We start from the raw sequence: 9,043 nt of genomic DNA, 5'->3' as shown, positions 1-9,043 counted from the left end.
TAATCTGCAACAGTTTTTTCTTCCACACACTACCTTGTAATGTAATGTTATTATTGTTTTGTTAATAAGTGTTCAGGAAATGTCCCAGGCATGACATTAAAAGGCCTCCCATTGATGTGGTATTTTCATTGCATGGGCGCGAAAAGTTTCTGGAACAACTAAAAAGTTTTATTCAATATCCATAGTATATGCACAATTAAACAATTGTAGGTCAATGGTTATGACATGTAAATGAATCTCTGACCGACTCGCTTCGTGGGCTCTGGGTATTTTAACAGTAAAATAGCGAAGGTTCCGCAAATTTGAACGTGAACTCGGCAACCTGAAGTGCTTGTGGTAAACTTGGACAAAGTGCATGAATAATTATGCCTCCGAAAACGTCAAAATCGAAGATATCTAAAACGACATCGAACCAACCGAATTCGCTGCAGGGGTTCGTCACTCGGGCTGCACGTGATACGAAGGTCCCATATGAGAACGAGCATAAATCTAGCGGGAGTGAAAGTGAACACAAAAAGGGTATGCATAACGACGACGATTTCAAGACCTTTCTGAAAACTAGTCTCTGTAGATTGGAGAAGAAAATGGACACGAGCAGCGCTCTATAACCGAAACGTTTGAAATAATGGAAAAAAAATAGGAAGATTTTGAACTTCAATCGAGGTGTCCGAACTGAAAAACACTGAAAAATAACCACATGGTCGTTAATGGTCAATTGGAGCAAGCCGAAAAACAAATTGGGGAACTGGAATCTAAACTGAAAGAAAGCGAAGAGGAAGCACTGAGGATAACACGATATTCAAGGTCTTTCAACCTATGATTTGGTGGTATTGAGACGAGCACAGGAGAGAACTGCATTTAAACACTCATCAATCTGCTGAAAGACAAGCTTGGTTTCGAAGACCCTGCCGCAATGATAGAAAACGCGCACCGAATCTATACAGGAAACCGACCTGCATCTAGAGTATCCAAATCTCCTCCCCATATTATTGTTAAGTTTCTGAGAAGAACAGAAAGGATCGCCGTGTTGCGTAGGGCTAAAACTATACTGAAGAACGAGGGAGCCTTTGTGACGGAAGACTACAAACTTATGTATTTTAATAAATTATTAAATAATAAATTGTTATATAACTTTTCTTTTACCCCTCCTGGTCTTTTACCCCCCCCCCTTTGTTTATACCACTCTTTCCTTTATCACAACTTAGTTACGCGCTATGATATTTGCAAATTTTAACGTGCGATGTAGACACGCCCTATTATAGTAAAATATTATTGAGGACCAGGCTCAAATATGTGAGGACTTATCACCTTGGAGGAAGCAAAATGTATTATTAAAACCCTGCCTGTGAATAAAACACCAGGAAATGATGGTTTGCCAGCAGAGTTTTATAGCAAATTCTGGCCATTGGTGTCGAAATATGTAGTTAACTCCCTAAACACCGCCTATAAAGAGGGTCAATTATCCCCATCTCAGCGACAGGCAGTCTTCACATTGTTGGAACAAAAAGATAGGGATAGTAGGTTTCTTAAAATTTGGCACCCCATCCTCGCTCCTCAACACTGATTATAAAATTGGAACAAAGTGTTTGGCCAAAAGGCTAGAAAAAACTCTCCCAGATATAATTCATAATACTCAATCGGCCTTTGTCAAAAATAGACAAATAGGAGATGTGGTCAGTCTTGTAGAAAACATCTTTGACTATATGGATGAGGAAACTAAGCCAGGGATATTGTTAACAATAGACCTGGAAAAGGCTTTTGACACAGTAGAATGGTCCTTTTTGTTCAAAATTCTTGAAACATTTAATTTCGGACCCAGCTTTATTAGGTGGACAAAAACTCTTTACTCAAACATTGTTAGCTGTGTTATGAATAGGGGTACTAGTACTGGATATTTCGCTCTAGGACGAGGGGTCAGACAGGGAGATCCAATATCCCCAATGTTGTTCATTCTTACTATAGAAATATGTTTATGCTCAACACGGTCAGATCAAGAAATTAAGGGAATCCCAGTACCGGGTTGTGGAACCATTAAAAGCGCTTCTTTTGCAGATGACCTCACATGTTTCTTGAATGACCTTCCCTACTGTAGGAGACTTTTCCAAATATTGAAAGATTTTGAACAAAATTTTGGGTCATGAAAAAATAGCTGAATATTATTAGCTCCCGTGAAATGGAGCTTATGTGGTACCGGTGTCCGTGACTCTGTGACTCTGTGACTAAAATTTGTTCCACTGATAACTCAAGATCTACAATTTCAATTCAAATGAAATTTGGCACACAACTAATATATGATGAGTAGATGTGCTGATTAGATTTTGGTGCAATTTCATGCATATTAATTAGTCAATTATTGCATTAATTAATTTATAACTTAGAGTCTTTAAAGTTTCTTAACAAATATTTGACTAGGGTCAGTAGCCTAATTTGCATATTGCAATAACTTATTCTGTTGCAAAAAAAAACTGGTAATATTTCAATTGGAAGGTCTGCAAATTTGCGAGTTTTAGTATATAATGATTTATTATATCATGATGGATGTTATTTGAGCAAATTAGCGACTAAAAATCAAATGTATGCGAGTATGGGGAGTACGCATGCGCAGTTACAAGAGTGACGTGGACATTTTTTCAGTTTGACGAAAAAGCACTTTGTGCGTCATATTCATCAATAGACATAATCAAAGACAGATGCCGTACAACTTTCTGCCAACCTTGATTCGTTAATGTGCTGGTTACATGTACAGTGTTCCCCTCAGGCCGCGTAACTTTCGTTTCGCCAGCGATTCTGCAGTGTTCTCATCAGGTCTTTTGAGGGTATCGGGTCCGATACTGTTCTTTCTTTCCACGATACTGTTTCCCTCAAGCTGGGCCGTTTCCAGGCCATTGTTTTGCAATGATGAATCAGAACAGAACAATCCATGTGAACTGATCGATCCTAACTTATTATCTGAAAACTCGTATTCACCTGCGGGTCTGCGGATACTTCGGCCTACTTTCAAGCATGAATATAGAAGGAAATCAAGATTTTTTTTCAGTATCGTTCCAGACTTTGCAAGAAATTTATATAATAATCACAGTTCAAAAATTATTTATGATCATTCAAAGTATAGTGGCCATGGCTGTCGGTTCAACCCAGTACTGACCTTCACCGCTATTGCGACGCCATGAGCAGAGAAAATCCATGTACAAGGCAGACACCCGACGGCAACAGCAAGGAAGTTTGTCAGTTTTATTCAAGATATAAATTTTCTACTTTACGCATTGGAGCTACACAACGTGACTGGAAGCACTTCCAATGTGATCTAATTTGTAAACAATCTCTTTGCACACGACTCCCAGTGTCTCCTCCTCGAGCAGACAGTAATGTTTCACATTTGTTTTCGCATGGTTTCCATCTTACTCAAATAAAACAAAGCAGTTGATTCCTATTTTACTTAGTGTTTATGGCACGGATCTAGAAGCCGTACCTACACACGAATTGGTGACGTCACAAAATACATGACCTTCAATCGGGGTCGTTTCCTCGGTATATACGAATTGGTATATACAAATTACAATAAAGATACTTAAGACATTACACATAAGGTAAAACAAATCATGTGACAATATAATGATAATAACGGTAATAAATCCTAGCTTAACAGTTGAACAGAACGATCATATAGTCAGTCGGGTCACGCCGAGGGTCACGCACTTGTTGCAAAATGGCCGTGTGACGGTGTGGTTGAAACTGGGTCATGGCGTGACGGGCGAGGAAGACATCATTAAACACTCTCAAAATCACAATAAAACGGGGAAGTGGATGCATATTACGGCCTAGCCAACATGGGAAATAAAAAAACGCTCAATACAAACGACATGGGTTCGAATCACACGAGATACACACTCACCAGAACCGAAGCAATCAGAAACGAGCAATCGTTTTGGCTTTTCCGTTTAACTCATCGGAACCCTGGAGTAGTTAGAAAAATGAACACCACTTAACGACCAACGTCGTGGCGTGGTACACAAGCGTGCCATAAAATAAAAACAAAATTAGCTTGAAAAGACAGTGGGTTCGAGTCCCGCTCAGAGCTACCGTAAAAATGTAAATCAAATAAACTGAAATCTCTCAAACCGTAAACAAGTAAGTAAAGAACGTCGCGAAAAAATAATAAACCTCACAAAACTCCACCATACAAAACTGAATGAATAAATAATAAAATAACTTACGTCTTAATTAATAAACTGGACGACGAGCAATTTGTTCAACAGTTTCCAGTCACAAGAGATAAACAAGACCCAAGTCAAGGTAAGTTTTGTTAAAGTGTCGATGACGTTCCCTATATTACGAAAACAATTCAGGCAACAATATATCTTCTGTGGTGTTGTGGAATTTATACTGTGTCTGCGGAATTGTTGATTGAGGGTTCGAAGCCAGCTGTTAACATTTTGTTAGAAAGTTTCACAATTAAATCAAATATCCAATGATACCAGTATATTTATTTCATTATTTTAACAACTTGCAATGGTGGAAGTTGGTCAAATACGAGTTCTTACACCTAAATAAGTATCAAATATTTATCCACACATTTATTCTCTCAATTTAACAACCTTGTAGAGGTGGAAATTAATTAAACAACAGGTATTTACTCACAAATATAATGGTCAATATTTGTCCATACATATATTCTCTCAATTTAACAACTTGTAATGGTGTAAAATAATTAAACGAGAGCTGTCTACACCAAAATAAGTCTAAATATTTGTCCGCACATTTATTCTCTCAATTTAACTTGTAATGGTGTAAAATAATTAAACGAGAGCTGTCTACACCAAAATAAGTCTCAAATATTTGTCCGCACATTTATTCTCTCAATTTAACAACTTGTAATGGTGTAAAATAATTAAACGAGAGCTGTCTACACCAAAATAAGTCTAAAATATTTGTCCGCACATTTATTCTCTCAATTTAACAACTTGTAATGGTGTAAAATAATTAAACGAGAGCTGTCTACACCAAAATAAGTCTAAAATATTTGTCCGCACATTTATTCTCTCAATTTAACAACTTGTAATGGTGTAAAATAATTAAACAAGAGCTGTCTACACCAAAATAAGTCTAAAATATTTGTTCGCACACTTATTCTCTCAATTTAACAACTTGTAATTGTGGGAATTAATCAAACAAGAGCTGTCTACACCAAAATAAGTATTAAATATTTGTCCACACATTTATTCTTTTAATTTAACAGCCTGTAATTGTGGGAATTAATCAAACGTGAGTTGTTTACACCAAACTAAGTATTAAATATTTGTTGAGAAATTTATTCTCTCAACAACTTGTAATGGTGTAAAATAATTAAACGAGTTGTCTACACCAAAATTAGTCTCAAATATTTGTCCACACATTTATTGTCACAATTTAACCACTTATTAATAGTGGAAATTACTTAAACGCGACTTGTTTAATCAGTTGACATCAATGCAACTTACCCGCAGACAGTGCACAACAGGGTATCATTATTGAGCAAATATAAACAGGAACGTGTCTTGGCATTAGGGTTAGGGTCGGGTCAGGTATGGGCAACGCAAATGGCAAACACCCAATTGGCAAAATGTACACTAACGGGTTATGCCATGTATATAGTTTACACAAGTAAAAACACAAAATTGCCAATTTTTTGGACAATTGTAACTCAATAATAGAAATATGTTGTATTTCTATATATATACACACTATATAGTCTTATCAAATGCAAACACATCCAGTCAATCCATTGTGGTCTTGTGAGTCAGTTCTCTACATAGTGATCAGGAGGACCCGGGTTCAATTCCCTTGCCTGTCCATCTTTTTCTCGCAAACACTATTTGGCAATAAAGCTAAATATGACAACAAATTATTCAATTTGCATGACTACCCACATAGCTCAGTTGATTTGTACTATGTCAGAAATGTGAGCGATCGCTGGTTCGAATCCAGTATGTTTAGTTAGATTTTTGAATGCTAGTGAAGACAGTGCTCCTATGAATAGGACTTAAATCCTATCTCTTGTGTGAAGACACTCGTGGTACAGTGGACAAGACAGTGCGCTGGGAACTCAAAGATCGCAAGTTCGAATCACGGATTGGACACTCCTACAAAAGACATGAAAGACGTTAAAAACATAAACAGCGAATTCAAAAACTCAAGTCTGAAAAACAGAACACAAGAATACTACCTCACATGGAAGCTAGTCGAAGTCGACGAAGAACGAACACAGTTGACAGCTGTAGGTGACGTGCAACAACAGACACGAGGAGCATGGCTGCTCTCCAAATGGGTCCCTTCTTTTGTATTGACCCCCTAATGATTACTGATCCCCTTTTCTAACTCTTCCCCCAAAAATAATATATCGCCCCTTTTAAAATGTATTGACCCACAAATTAATGAATATTCATGAGCACAGAAACTGCTACGTCATGAATAAATTAGCATAATTTAAAAAAAATTGCATAAAGTGTAGGTACGTCTTCTGGAGTCCTGCTGTGTTTATTCTTGTTTGATATTTTTTAACAAAAATGTACTCATTAAACAAATAGTAAATATGCGAGTTTTTTGTTTTTGCCGAACGAGGACAAGGAAGACAAAATGGCGGTAGTTTTGTGTAGGGTCGATCACGATCTTCGGTCAAAAGCACGTCTCACAAATGAAATTTTTTTTTTCGAGCGATAATTTGATAGCAATTAAACAAATTTCAATCGTTGGCGTATGTAAGGGCTGGATCACTTACTTTCAAGGGCTCAAAGTGCGGACGAACATTAAACTACGATGTTTTTATTCATCTGTTCTAGGTATGTTGTACAGACTTTTTAGTTGTACTATTTTTATGATTTAATTTCAAGAATCTGTCAAGGAAACAATCTGTTGTTACGTTACATGTTCACGTAGGTTTAATTTAGCAGATTTTACTTGTCAGCAAAAATAGCGAAATTTGCCCATTGCTGCAGGAAGATCTATCCAGATTTGCTGCACTGAGGTTAATTGCGTTTTTTCCGGGTAAGGCTAATTGAAGAATCAACAAATCAACGAATCTGCGAATCACGAATTGTGCAATGACTATTTTTTACTGCCATTTTATTTGCAAGAAATAGTGTTTTTTGTTTTTCAAAAATTAAGAATTGGAATATCCAAGAAATGTCATTCATGCATGCTAGTCTCAGCTCTCACACATAATGATTTACGTTGGTTTAATTTGAATCTAAAACTGTCAATCACAAAATGTTTTCCTTCACGGAATGATCATAGCAGAGCAAGGGCGGTAGACAAAAGTGTTGGATCAGAGATACATTCTGCTTTGAAAGATTTAAGAAATAATATTCGTAGTAAATGTACAGAAGGCAAGACGTGACGCGCACAGTCAGCTGGCATCGGTGTTGCTGAGTGTGTATATGATAGAGGGAAGTTGTGCAACCAAATTTGCTGAGTTTGCAGTTTTTCGTCGAGAAAAAAATAACATTTCTACTAATTCTTGTGTTTTTTCGACGTTTTTGAAAAACCTGTGATTAGACAGTGAAAGTAGAACATTCCGGAGGGGTGAAACGGAAGAGCCAAATACAATGCGTATTTTGACCTCTCTGTGGCCAACCAATCCCTGGACACTATACGTTCTATTGAAAATATTTCAGATGACTAAAATTAAATGACCATTTTAAATTGATGCTTTTTTTGGTATTGTTAGGTAATCAAGATTAGTTTGTGACACATGTATATAAGCATACTACATGTATTTTGTAGGAATTAATAATTGGTGTGTGTCAGCACTGAAGTACCTAAACATTGTAACTGCTACATGCTTAGTTCAGTGAGCAAAGACAAACAAATTTGATACAGGATAGAACAGAATATTCTTAAATTGTGCTTTGTTGATGCAATCAAGGTTGGAGGTCATTGGAAACAGGTGGGACAAAACAATTTCAAATCAAATTTGATGAATGTAGATTATGGAAGTATACTACTATAGTTTTTAAATTATGAAAAAAATATTTTCATCTTCACATATTAAGCACCAAATTAAATTGTTGTCACCAATGGGAAATTATTTTTATTTGATATAAAACAAAAAAATTACTGAAAATTGCATAAAAAGTGCAAAATGTTGTACAATAATTATGGTGAGAAAATGCCAGCATTCAAAAGATGGATCACATGAAGTATATTAAGTAAAGTATACCGTAAATGTATTTTTCAGGAAAATATAAATTTTTTAAAACAATGAGAAATTCCAGCGCTCAAATGACCACCAAATTTTGTCTACCAACCTCTCTTAATATTAACAAATAAGCATGTATACATTGCAGGTGCTAACAGTTACTATGCAACAAGCAACACGGTGTACAGGCATGTGTATAGAATTAATAGAAATGTGTGACTATGTTGTATCATAACATGTAATATCCCACAGCATACAAAGATTAAAACGCTGTGATAATAATTTAAAATCGATTTAAAATACAGCAGACATCCCACCACGCTTCTTTAACATTTCATAAATAAAATTCACCAATTTGCATGATCCAATGACTGCCACGCTTCACAGTGGGTGTCAAAATAAACTGATCATGAAAGCCTCTCTATCAATTTCTCATAAAAATTGCAACATTTCTTGGAAGATTCTCAGCAGTGTTTGTTATGACTTTGCATTCAATCGTTAGAAATTATGTATCAAAAAAATAACTATATTTCATGTGGGTGTTTGAATTTGAAATTAAATTTCACGCTAGTTTCAATACAATTCAAATTGTTCAAACGTAGAACTCTATGATGCAAATACACATGTAACAGTATTTTATTACCACTTCACACAACTTCTTTGCTCAAAATCTGATTGGAATATTCCAAGGGAAATTGACAGGCAGTTTTCAAGATCAGTTTATTTCGGTGCCCACAGTAAAGGTATCGAATCAAAAACCTCAAAAGTCCATCCACCAAAATTTATTTTCAGATTACAACCTAATAATACCCAAAGATGAAAATCATTAAATCGCCTCCTAATAATTGTATTGTCGGCAAAATTTAGTTA

Source organism: Saccoglossus kowalevskii, chromosome 12, assembly GCF_978046115.1.
Source record: "Saccoglossus kowalevskii chromosome 12, keSacKowa6.1, whole genome shotgun sequence".
NCBI lineage: Eukaryota > Metazoa > Hemichordata > Enteropneusta > Harrimaniidae > Saccoglossus > Saccoglossus kowalevskii.
Note: the sequence above shows the minus strand (reverse complement) of the source record.